The sequence below is a fragment of the Muntiacus reevesi genome, chromosome 7 (assembly GCF_963930625.1).
Source record: "Muntiacus reevesi chromosome 7, mMunRee1.1, whole genome shotgun sequence".
NCBI classification, from domain to species: domain Eukaryota; kingdom Metazoa; phylum Chordata; class Mammalia; order Artiodactyla; family Cervidae; genus Muntiacus; species Muntiacus reevesi.
The window spans coordinates 3,337,302-3,349,675 of record NC_089255.1 but is presented as its reverse complement, the minus strand read 5'-3'; positions in this window follow the sequence as shown (position 1 = coordinate 3,349,675).

The following is a 12,374-nucleotide window of genomic DNA, read 5'->3' as shown; positions in this document are numbered from 1 at the left end:
ACAAACATACTGTGACATCATGCATTGCAAGAAACCAGCAAGAAGTTGATGGCACCAGACCAGGGTGATGGGAGGAGGATTTATAAAATAGCTATTTACAAAGGCAAGGACAGGGTTAGGAAAAGCATGAAAGCTCTGGATTATGACATGCTTTGTCCAATGACACTGCAGCCAAGTCTAGATCCCTAGTAGAGAAAGAGATTCCTAGAATTCACAAAGAGGCAGGCAGGTAGAATAACTCTTGAGAAAGGTAGTAAAGGGAACCAGATAGCTCCCTCCTGCATGGAAACAGCTGGAGGAATAAATATCATGAACTTACTTTCCTCTTCTCCTCCAGTCTCCAACTGGGATTCTCCATTGTCCTTGCTGTTGTTCAGTCGCTAAGTTACATCCATCTGTTTGTGATTCCATGGACTACAGCATGCCAGGCTTCTCTGTTCTTCACTGTCTCCCAGAGTTTATACAGATTCATGTCCATTGAGTTAGTGATGCTACCTAATAACCATCTCATCCTCCTCCTTCTCCTTTTGCCTTTTATCTTTCCCAGCAGCAGGGTCTTTTCCAATGAGTCAGTATTTTGCATCAGGTGGCCAAAGTATTGGGGCTTCAGCATCAGTTCTTTCAATGAATATTCAGGATTGATTTCCTTTAGCATTGACTGTATGCAGGTTTCTCAGCAGATGGATAAGGTGGTCTGGTACTCCCATATCTTTAAGAATTTTCCACAGTTTGTTGTGATCCACACAGTCAAAGGCTTTGGTATAGTCAATAAAGCAGAAGTAGATGTTTTTCCGGGATTCCCTTGCTTTCTCTGTGATCCCACAGATGCTGGTGATCTCTCATTCCTCTGCCCTTCCTAAATCCAGCTTGAACATCTGGAAGTTCTCAGTTCACTTACTGGTTTCCCACTGGTCAAACTCAATTGGAAGCTAGAGGTTAAGCATCCTTTGTTTATGTAATTCTTATAGATCAGCTTCCTGTGGCACAGAGAAGGGAGACTGTTCTGAAATGGCAAATGAGAAGTAGATTGCAAAGTCCAGCCCTTCACCCTTCTCAGGCAGTTCTTATTCTTCAAATGGGTGAAAAGTTTATGTCCCTTAACACAAGGAATACACATTATTCCCTTTAGTTCCCATATTATCACAAAATGATGCTAATTTAATCACACTTCCATCTGAAATCTAAAATATTAGTATTACTAGCATTCTTCATATAAGACAAGAGGGTGAGGGAAAGGGAAAAGAAATAATTTTAGTCCCTACCTTTGTGGCAGGAGTCAACACCTAAATTGGTAATTATGACTGCCTTTTATTTGTTTAATCATCCATGCCATGCTTCACTCAGCTTCTAGCAGGACCTCATCTGAATGCAGTTTTTTAAGGAAAGAAGTGTACTCAATGACGATCATTCATCAGACTGCCCTGATTTTCCACTGCCCTCTACTACTGGGCCATGGAATATTAAGAGACACTAGTCATTCTGTTAGGTTCCAAACACAAATGTCATTGTCCATACTCTGTAGCAGAGGTACAGCTTCTCCTTGAAACTACAGTCAGTTACCCCAACCCATCCAGTGATTCATTTCTCTGTCTGTTGGCTCATCAGCATTAAAAGCCCAAAATGGTCATGGGGTAGCCTCATTTTTCAGTTCATCAGGACTATGACTATGTTTCCTTATGAAAGTATTCCTCCCCTTGGGCATAGACCTCCAAATTCACCATTTATGGGGATTAAAACAACAAGAAAATGAAGTAAATTCCAGGTGATAACAGTGAGAGGGGCCACTCCCACTTCTTCCTCTTGCCTCGATGCATTCTGACTGTGGAGAAAGCATCATATACTGGCTTTTTAGTTTAAGGCAAGAATCTCATCCTACAGGACAACTCCTCAATGGTCCAAGATACTCTATTTCAGCTGGCACCCGAAACGAGTTTTTATCAGGCTCTTCACCATTCTGTTAAGCCAGGTACTGCAAGGTGGTGGGGTAAATCCAATGCATTTCACAAGAATAGCCTCACTTCCTTTGCCATAACATGTACTCCCTGGTCAGAGATGATGCTGCATGGGATACCATGGCCTTGAATAAAGCAGGAATTCTGTTACTCTGCAAATGGCAATGCCATCAGAAACTTACAGGCAGAGAAGACAAATTCCTTGTGAAATATGCATCTTCCCTATAAGGATAAGGTGATGCACTCTACACAATGGGAGGAGTGGAGCAGAATTAACCTGAACTAGGTGGTCAGCTTGCCCCTGGGCAAATGGTCCCACAGAGCATCAGCATCAGTGTTCGGTCTGAGAAGACCAGACATTCAGCACAGCAGTAACCAGATGAGGGAAAGCTATCACAGCCTCAATGCTAGCTGGTATGACCATGTGGCACGGATATCTAGTTAGGTAGGTTCGAAGGTGGCTGAGAAAAGAGGCTGACATCTAGACAAAGACCTGTCTTGTCCACCTGATTATTGAGGGTCTCTTCCTGAGTGGTTGCCAGGTTCACTGGCAACCAGGCACACATCTGCCTGACGTGAGGAACTTCGTTTCCTGTGCCATTCTGAGAAGAATAGCTGCATCTCTTTTCCCCAGAAATCTTTCCTGACAATAGGCCAGTTTGTTCCTATCCATGAGTAGCAGGTCAATGTGTCTGCTCCTGTCTACGAGTGAGTGTATATTTGCACTTTAGACCATCTCTCCTCGAATGCCATGTGGCTAACAGATGCACCACCCTAAATTCTGCCCACTGGGAGAATTTCCCTCCACCACTGCACCCCGCCCCCAGTGAGAGGGTAGTCTAGTGGCTGTTTTGCCCTGGCATGTGGAAGATAAACCTGTAACCAGGCTCATGCTTTCCCTTCTTCCTTTCACCAGCCAGAGGGAACCTGTCAGGAAGGCACAGGTGTGGACAGAGGGCAAGGAAGCCAAGTGTGAGGGACAGGCACCGTGGGGGTCTGAGGCACTCGACCATGCCCTTTACTTCTGTCTCCTGGATCTGCTCAGACCTGGTCCCTATATTCAGCTTTCACTTTATAATAAACTCTGCTGTGCACATCGATGTTATGGTTCAGTGGATTGCTGTTGCTGCTGCTGCTAAGTCGCTTCAGCCGTGTCTGACTCTGTGCGACCCCATAGACGGCAGCCCACCAGGCTCCCCCGTCCCTGGGATTCTCCAGGCAAGGACACTGGAGTGGGTGCCATTTCCTTCTCCAATGCAAGAAGGTGAAAAGTGAAAGTGAAGTCTCTCAGTCGTGACCGACTCTTAGAGACCCCAGGGACTGCAGCCCACCAGGCTCCCCCGTCCCTGGGATTCTCCAGGCAAGACTACTGTAGTGGGTGCCATTGCCTTCAGACGATGCCAATTCACAACTGATGCCTGCGGTCACGGACTCAGCTGATGCCCCACAGCCATTGCCTCAGTCTCCATGAGGATGAGGTAGCAAAACAGAGGTTCTGTTTTAAGCAGAAAATAGCTGTTGGCAAAGATGACAATGATTTACTCTAAAATCTTTTATTCCCCTACTGTGGTTTGTGAAAATAAAAGATAAATATATATATGATATAAAACATGTAAGTATATATTTATACTCATTTTATCTAATATTTCATAGTAAATTAATGACATCTTGATACTACACTGCAAATATTTTAGTATACATTTCTAAAATTAAAAATACTCTCCTGCTTAGCCAAAATATTTAAGTACTTGTTATGTACACTGTACTTAACAAAATTAAAGTCCCTATTTAAATTCATTTAATTGTGGGACATATCCCTTTCATTAAGTTACTACACTTGCAATGTTTCTTAGTTTGATATTTTTAAAATGTCAATTGTGGAGAAAAAAAGTGCAAAATCAGACAAAATTAAATTAGACTGCCTAAAATTGCATCAATTTTAGAAAGGATGCTTTTGAACTGTGGTGCTGGAGAAGACTCTTGAGAGTCCCTTGGACAGCAAGCAGAGCAAACCAGTCTATCCTAAAGGAAATCAACCCTGAATATTCATTGGAAGGACTGATGTTGAAGCTGAAGCTCCAAAGCTCTGGCCACCTGTTGGGAAAAGCCGACTCATTGGAAAAGACCTTGATCCTGGGAAAGATTGAGGGTAGGAAGAGAAGGGGGAGACAGAAGGTGAGATGGTTGGATGGCATCATCGGCTCATTGGACGTGAGCTTGAGCAAACTCAGGGAGAGAGCAGACAGGGAATCCTGGTGTGCTGCAGTCCCTGGAGTTGCAAAGAGCCAGACATGGGTGAGTGACCGAACAACAACAAAAACTGCATACATAACTAGCAAAGCTTGAAATAATAGAAGGTAAATTTAGGACAGCGGTTAACTTTAAGGAAAGGGTTATGACTGTAATCAGTCAGGTGCAAACAAGGAGCCTCAGGGTGCTGGTAGTGTACTATTTCTTGACCTGAGTGATGGATGCATAAGGATTTCCATCATGAATATTCATTACATTATAACTATATGCCTATTAATGTGCAAGCAAAGGCGTGATATAACATGAATAATATATACTAAAATTACTTTTGGAAAGTAAATTGATATACAATTGTTCAATATTCTTATATTAAGTAAAAAGAAGAGAGCAGAGCTTTCACAGTAATCCTTTCATTTATAGTGACTAAGTCTAAATATATATGGCTTTTGGAATCTGAACTGTTGAAGTTCATCCTGTCAAAAGACATTACCAAGGATCTATTTTTGAGGATAACATTACAATAATGACATCTTATTTTTATATAAGGCTGCTGACTTGTATCATAACTTATGACCATCAATTCTAAATCTTGTCCTATCTGTTTTTCTAAATAATTCCCATGCATTGTAATATTATTTTCACAGCTTGCTTTGAGAAATGTTCTAACAAACACTATTTGAAGATTTTACAAGAGGACTCAGGAAGGAAGTTTTACAGTTATAAAATTTTATGTTTAAAAACTAAATTGTCCTTTTATTGTCGAAGACACATGCAATTAATCTCCTGGTGAAGAGAATGTCCTTCAGGTTTTACCAGGGAGTACAGTCAAGACTGGCTTAGCGGGTTGCAAATAATAGAGTATTCCAACATCCCAATTTCCCCAAATCTTTAGACTCACACCTCTCCAATGTTTCAGGGAAATTTCAGTTTTTCAACTTTTTAAAATCTAGGCCATTACTGAGATTATGCTTATATCTGGTAGGCCTGAAGAGGGTAAGTTTCTCAGGGTTCCACTTCTTGAACCAGCACATCAGATCCTGGCTCTGTGGTGGTAAGCCCATAGCAATGCATTTGGCCATCTGAGCTGTATATCTCATCTCCCCCACCCTTGTTCAAACACCCTAGAATCCACTGCCACATGTTCCCAGGCTCCTGTTCATATGGACCGCTCAGGTCTTAACGAATTTTTGGTCTACAGACCATTTCAACTCTAAGGAACCCTTCTGTTTATTTAATTCTTCCAGCCCTTCTATTTAAAACTTGGAACTGCCCCGAACATAGTGAGAGGTCACAGGACCTGCAGCTGAAGAGCACTGACATCAGTTTGGGAGGCTAACGTCTAAGTGTAGACACTGAACATCTTTATAGAAGTCCCTCAGAGGTCAAAGGCAATCTAGGAGAAGTTCAAGACGTTTTCTTCTGGCCAAGGTCAGTTCAAAGGTCTCTATCCTATTTTTCAGGGTCCCACCTCTTCCCTAGTAGTGTCTTTATCTTAGTTTTAGAGGCTTACCAAGACTTCCATCTGCAACCCTATAATCTGTCCTGGGGTTGATCCATAGTCATATTACAGGATGAACCCTGAAACTTTGGGAGACACAGCATTCTTTCAAAGCTATCATTGAGATTCCTCCAGTTTTCCAAGTGTGTTCACTGGAAGCCCATGGCCTTTAAGTTTCCCTATGTATGCTCAATCACCATATTGAGAAGGCTGATGATTCCATCATCTTTATAATCACTTCATTGCTGTGGTGACAACATTTAACTTTCCACTCTATTCCATTCTACAGTGAGAACCCAAGTGACTATGATTCCATTGCTTGCTATGAGTTACCCTGGTCCTTGTTCCCCTAGTCCTCTACTCCAAGAGATTGTAATATTTGAACATATGAGAAATTTCATCCAGGAATGTGACTCTGAGGATCTGTTCATGAGCCATTTAAATTAAATCCTCTTTCAGTTACTAAAAAATTGTGCTATTTTAAGTCACTAAAAACAATTATTTGTTACAGCAGCAAAAAGACACAAACATATCAACTAACAAGTGCTATTTCAGGTCATCCACCTTCCTTTATTTTACTTAACGGATAGAGTTTAATTACCTTGTCATTGTTGTTCAGTCCCAAAGTTGTATCCGACTCTTTGTGACCTCATGGACTGCAGCATGCCAGGCTCCCCTGTCCTTCACTGTCCACTGGAACTTGTTCAAATTTATGTCCATTGAGTCGGTGATGCTATCTAATCATCTCATGCTCTGCTTTCCTCTTCTCCTTTTGCCTCTATCTTTCCCATCATCAGGGTATTTTCTAACAAGTCAGCTCTGCACATCAGGTGGCAAAAGTATTAGAGCTTCATCATCAGTTCAGTGAATATTCAGGGTTGATTTCTTTTACAATTGATGGGTTTGATCTCTTGCAGTCCAAGAGACTCTCAAGAGTCTTTTCCAGCACCACAGTTCGAAACCATCAATTCTTCAGCTCTCAGTCTTCTTTATGGTCCAACTCTCACATCCATACATGACTACTGGAAAAACCATAGCTTTGCCTATACAGACCTTTCTCTGAAAACAGACGTCTCTGTTTTTTAATACGCTATCTCAGTTTATCATAGTTTTCCTTTCAAGGAGCAAGAGTCTTTTAATTTCATGGCTGCAGTCAATATCCACAGTGATTTTGGAGCCTAAGAAAAGGAAATATGTCACTATTTCCATCTTTTCCCCTCTTATTTGCCATGAAGTGATGGGACCAGATGTCATGATCTTAGTTATTTGGATGCTGAGTTTTAAGGCGGCTTTTTCACTCTTCTCTTTCAGCCTCATCAAGAGGCTCTTTAGTTACTCTTCATTTTCTGCCATTAGAGTGATATCATCTACATATTTGTGACTGTTGGTATTTCTCCCAGCAATCTTGATTCCAGCTTGTGATTCATCCAGCCTGGCATTTTGCATGATTTACTCTGAATGTAACTTAAATAAGCAGGGTAACAATAAACAGCTTTGTTGTACTCCTTTCCCACTTCTTAACCAATCTGTTGTTCCATGTCCAGTTCTAACTGTTGTTTTTTGACCTGCACACAGGTTTCTCAGGAGACAGGTAAGGTGGTCTGGTATTCCCATCTCTTTAAGAATTTTCCAGTTTGTTGTGATCCACGCAATCCAAGGCTTTAGATTAGTCAATGAGGAAGAAATAGATGTTTTTCTGGAACTCCCTTGCTTTCTCCATGATCCAAGGAATGTTGGCAATTAGATCTCTGATTCTTCTGCCTTTTTAAAATCTAGCTTGTATATCTGGAAGTTCTCAGTTCATGTACTACTGAAGCCTAGCTTGAAGGATTTTTAGCACAACTTTGCTAGCATGTGAAATGAGCACAATTGTATGGTAGTTTGAATATTCTTTGGCATTGCTCTTCCTTGGGATGTAATGAAAATTTACCTTTTCTAGTCCTGTGGCCACTGCTGAGTTTTCCAAATTTGCTGACATATTGAATGCCACACTTTAACAGCATCATATTTTAGAATTTGAAACTGCTCAGCTTGAATTCCATTACCTCCACTAGCTTTGTGCACAGTAATACTTCTTAAGGCTCACTTGGCCTCACACTGAGGATGACTAACTCTAGGTGAGTGGCCATACCACTGTAGTTAGCTGAGTCGTTAAGACCTTTCTGGCAGAATTCTTCTATGCATTCTTGCCACCTTTTAAAAAAATCTCTTCTGCTTCTGTTAGGTCTTTACCATTTCTGCCCTTTGTAGTGCCCATCCTTGCATGAAATATGCCCCTGATATCTCCAATTTTCTTGAAGGGATCTCTAGTCTTTCCCATTCTATTGTTTTTGTGTATTTCTTTGCATTGTTCATTTAAGTAGTGCTTCTTATTTCTCATTGTTCTCCTCTGGAACTCTGCATTCAGTTGAGTATCTTTCCCTTTCTCCTTTTGCCTTTCACTTCTCTGCTTTCCTCAGCTATTTGTAAAGCCTCCTCAGACAGTCACTTTTCCCTCTTGCATTTCTTTTTCTTTGAGATGGTTTTCCTTCTTCAGCATCACTGGCTGAGACATAGACTTGGATTACTGTAATGTTGAATGATGTGCCTTGGAAATGAACCAAGATTAGTCTGTGGCTTTTGAGACTGCTACCAAATACTGCATTTGGAACTCTCCTGCTGACTCTGAAGGCTACTCCATACTCCATAGGACAATGTAAATTTTGTCCTTTTCCTTTTTATTTGGCGGAGATATAATATGGCAAATTTGGAAGGACAAAGAAAGAGTATTATCACCCAATTGTTTACATATTTTATTGAATGCTCCTCTAAACAAAAACACACACAACTTTTAATTATAACCCTGGAAATTATTACTCTGGAAAATTAGTGCTATTACTTTTTTTGTTAATTTTGAAACTAGATAAAGTCTTGGCGTGGTTTAGATACCTGCTTAAGGTCATGTAGTTAATGTGTGCCAGGAGCAGAAGTCAAGACTTGCCTGTAGCTCGGATGGTAAAGAACTTGCCTGCAATGCAGGAGACCTGGGTCAATCCACAGATCAGAAAGATCCCCTGGAGAAGGAAACAGCAACCCACTCCAGTATTATTGCTTGGAGAATTCCATGGGCAGAGGAGCCTGGTGGGCTACAGTCAAGGGGTTGCAAAGAGTCAGACAGGACTGAGCGACTAGCACACAACAACACAGGACCAGAAGTCAGCTCCTAGACCTGCTGGAATTCCAAGCCCATGTTCATTTCATGATGCAGCATGGCTTGCATCACAACACCATTATACTCTGAGCACCTTACATCAAGCTCATCCACCCTTTAGTGTAGCATGAAAGAGATGTGTATGTAATAATAGAAATCAATGCCTACTGAGTAAGATTTGAGAGGAGAGGGTGTCAGTGAGTGTAGTTTCCCAATTTTATCCCAACATTTTGTTTCAAATTACCTCAGCTTGCCCTAATAAAGAGGAACTTTTAAGGAACCAGAGGGTACAGTAAGCAAGCACAGAAACTAATCTCTCAATCACAGCCCTGGATCATATTAAATCAGGTTGCATTTAGTCCTGGGACTTCTGGCCCTGCTTTAAGAGCCTCAGAGCATCAGACAAGTGAGAAAAGTTGAAATGATATTAATTCATTGATAGGGGCTCAGAATGTCACTTTATTTCTACAGACCATGAAATTTGGCATGTACACTCTAGAAAAACTGGTATACATATTTATCAAAAATATATTCTCACCTATGGGTCCAGATGGACATCAAGTTGGTATCAACATGGACATCAACTGTGAAAATCTGTTTTACAACATTCTATTTTATTGGCTTCTCCCTTCCACAATGTCTATAACATAAAACTTTAAAGAATGAAATCAGTCATGAATATTTATTGGAAGGACTGAGGCTGAAGCTGAAGCTCCAATACTTTGGCCACCTAACTGGGAAGACCAGACATTGGAAAAAGCCTTGATGCTGGGAAAGATTGAAGGTAGGAGTAGAAGGGGAAGATAGAGGATGAGATGGTTTCATCTGGCTTCAATAGTACATGAACCGAGAACTTCCAGATGTTCAAACTGGATTTAGGAAAGGCAGGGGAACCAGAGATCAAATTGCCAACATCCATTGGATCACAGAAAAAGCAAGGGAATTCCGGAAAAAAGTCTACTTCTGCTTCATTGACTATGCTAAAGCCTGTGACAGTATCAATCACAACAAACTGTGGAAAATTCTTAAAAAGATGAGAATACCAGACCACCTTACCTGCCTCCTGAGAAGATCTGTATGCAGATCAAGAAGCAAAAGTTAGAACTGGACATGGAACAACAGACTGGTTCAAAATGAGGACAGGATGCATGTCACAGTTGTATACTGTCACCTTGCTTATTTAGCAGAGTACAAGATGCAGGCTGGATGAAGCACAAGCTGGAATCAAGATTACTGGGAGAAATATCAATAACCTCAGATATGCAGATGACATCACCCTATAGCAGAAATCGAGGAGGAACTGAACAGCTTCTTGATGAAGGTGAAGGAGGAGAGTGAAAAAGCTGGCTTAAAACTTGATATTCAAAAAATGAAGATCATGGCATTTGGTCCTATCACTTCATGGCAAATAGGTGGGGAAACAATGGAAACAGTGAAAGACTTTGTTTTCTTGGGCTCCAAAATCACTGCAGATGGTGATTGCAGCAATGAAATTAAAAGACGCTTACTCATTGGAAGAAAAGCTATGATCAACCTAGACAGCATATTAAAAAGCAGAGACATTACTTTGCTGACAAAGGGTTGTCTAGGCAAAGCTATGGTTTTTCCAATAGTCATGTATGGATGCTAGATTTGGACCATAAAGAAAACTGAGCACTGAAGAACTGATGCTTTTGAACTGTGGTGTTGGAAAAGACTCTTCAGAGTCCCTTGGGCTGCAAGAAGATCAAATCAGTCCATCCTAAAGGAAATCAGTCCTGAATATTCACTGGAAGGACTGATGCTAAAGCTGAAACTCTATTATTTTGGCCACTTGATGTGAAGAACAGACTCACTGGAAAAGACCCTGATGCTGGGAAAGATTGAAGGCAAGAGGAGAAGGTAACGACAGAGGATGAGATGGTGAGATGGTATCTCGGACTCAATAGACATGAGTTTGTGCAAGCTCCAGGAGTTGGTGATGGACAGGGAAGCCTGGCATGCTGCAGTCCATGGGGGACACTACTGAGCAACTGAACTGATAATGCCACACACTATAGGATTTTGTCACTCAGATTCTTGGAAAGGGTGTCTCCATATCATATCACATTCCATTCATTTTTCCAGTAGGGTATTCTATATTTTGCTTGGTAACTGGACAAGAAAACTGAGTTTACAATCATGTTTTATCCTTTGAAATTAAATGGTTCTGCTCTTATAAATAACCAGGATTTCACCTCTATCAACAGGAATCTTCAGGTGACTGAATGGTCATCTGCACAGAGTTTTGTCAGAGTGATTTCTGCAGGATGTTGTTATATTCTCTTCACGCCATTAACCCAAACAGCAGGGCCCAGACTACCAACCTTAGGTTGTTAAAGTGGCATCAAACAAGGAAGCTGGTTAAGATGCAGCCACTCATAACTTGAACCAGAATCAATGAATCAGGATTAGGACAAAGAATAAATGTCGTTTTGTCAGTAAAAAGTTTTTTTTCAGTAGCAAAAAGAGCAAGAGTGACACTTGGTGGTCAGTACAAGGCATCACAAAGGACCGCACCATAAGAAATATTCTCAGGGAACTTGTCCTGGAGTTTTGAAAGCCGGGGGGGAATCTCTGCTGTTCATAGTGAAACAAGACTCACGTATAGTATCACTCTTGCTCTGGTTAGACGCTAACTATCAGAAGTCACACCACACTGCTGCTATTGTGAATAAACAGAAGTCAGGGTGTCCAAAGAAGAACATTCCAGGGGGAAAAAAAAATTAGATAACTTATGTTAAGAGTCTGGGCAAAACCTCATGTGATAAATAACAACCGTAAATAAAGCAATTATCTGCCACTGCACAGAACTTGGTCACTCATTCTTACACTCTGAACTTATCATTCTTCCTGGGCTTAAATCAAAACCCCACTTATTAATATTTCTTAGCATAACTGAGTTATTTCCAATCACTATAACTATCTTCTTATCTTCTATCAGTTAAAGCCCAGACCAAAGAAAGAGCCTATTTTAAAGTATCTAATAAATACATACACGTGGAAGTGAATGAACAAGGCCAAACAAATGGAAACTAGAATGGTTTAAGAAAATAGGACAATAACTGAAGGAGAACAGGAGTAAACAACTTCTAAAACACAGCTTTCCAGGAGCAAGAGTTTCCAAGGGACACCACAAAGGGCTGCATTCCATCTTTATCCTCTGGGAACAGAGAGGGAACATGTGTTCTAGCGAGTGTGTCTGTGTTTATGCCTCAGATGACCATGCAGCATGCAGTCTCTGGCAGTGGTTTTCAACTTGGCTGCACATTAGATCCACCAGAACAGATTTTAAAATCTTTTCATCCAGGCTACAATATACACACTTAATCAGAATTTCTGAGGTCAGGATCTAAGTGTGAGAATTGTTTAAAGTTACCCAGTTGACTCAGTTGTGCAGCCATGACTGAGAACCACCGCATAAAGGGAGAATAAGATAGGTGTTCTCAAACATTTTGGTTTCAAG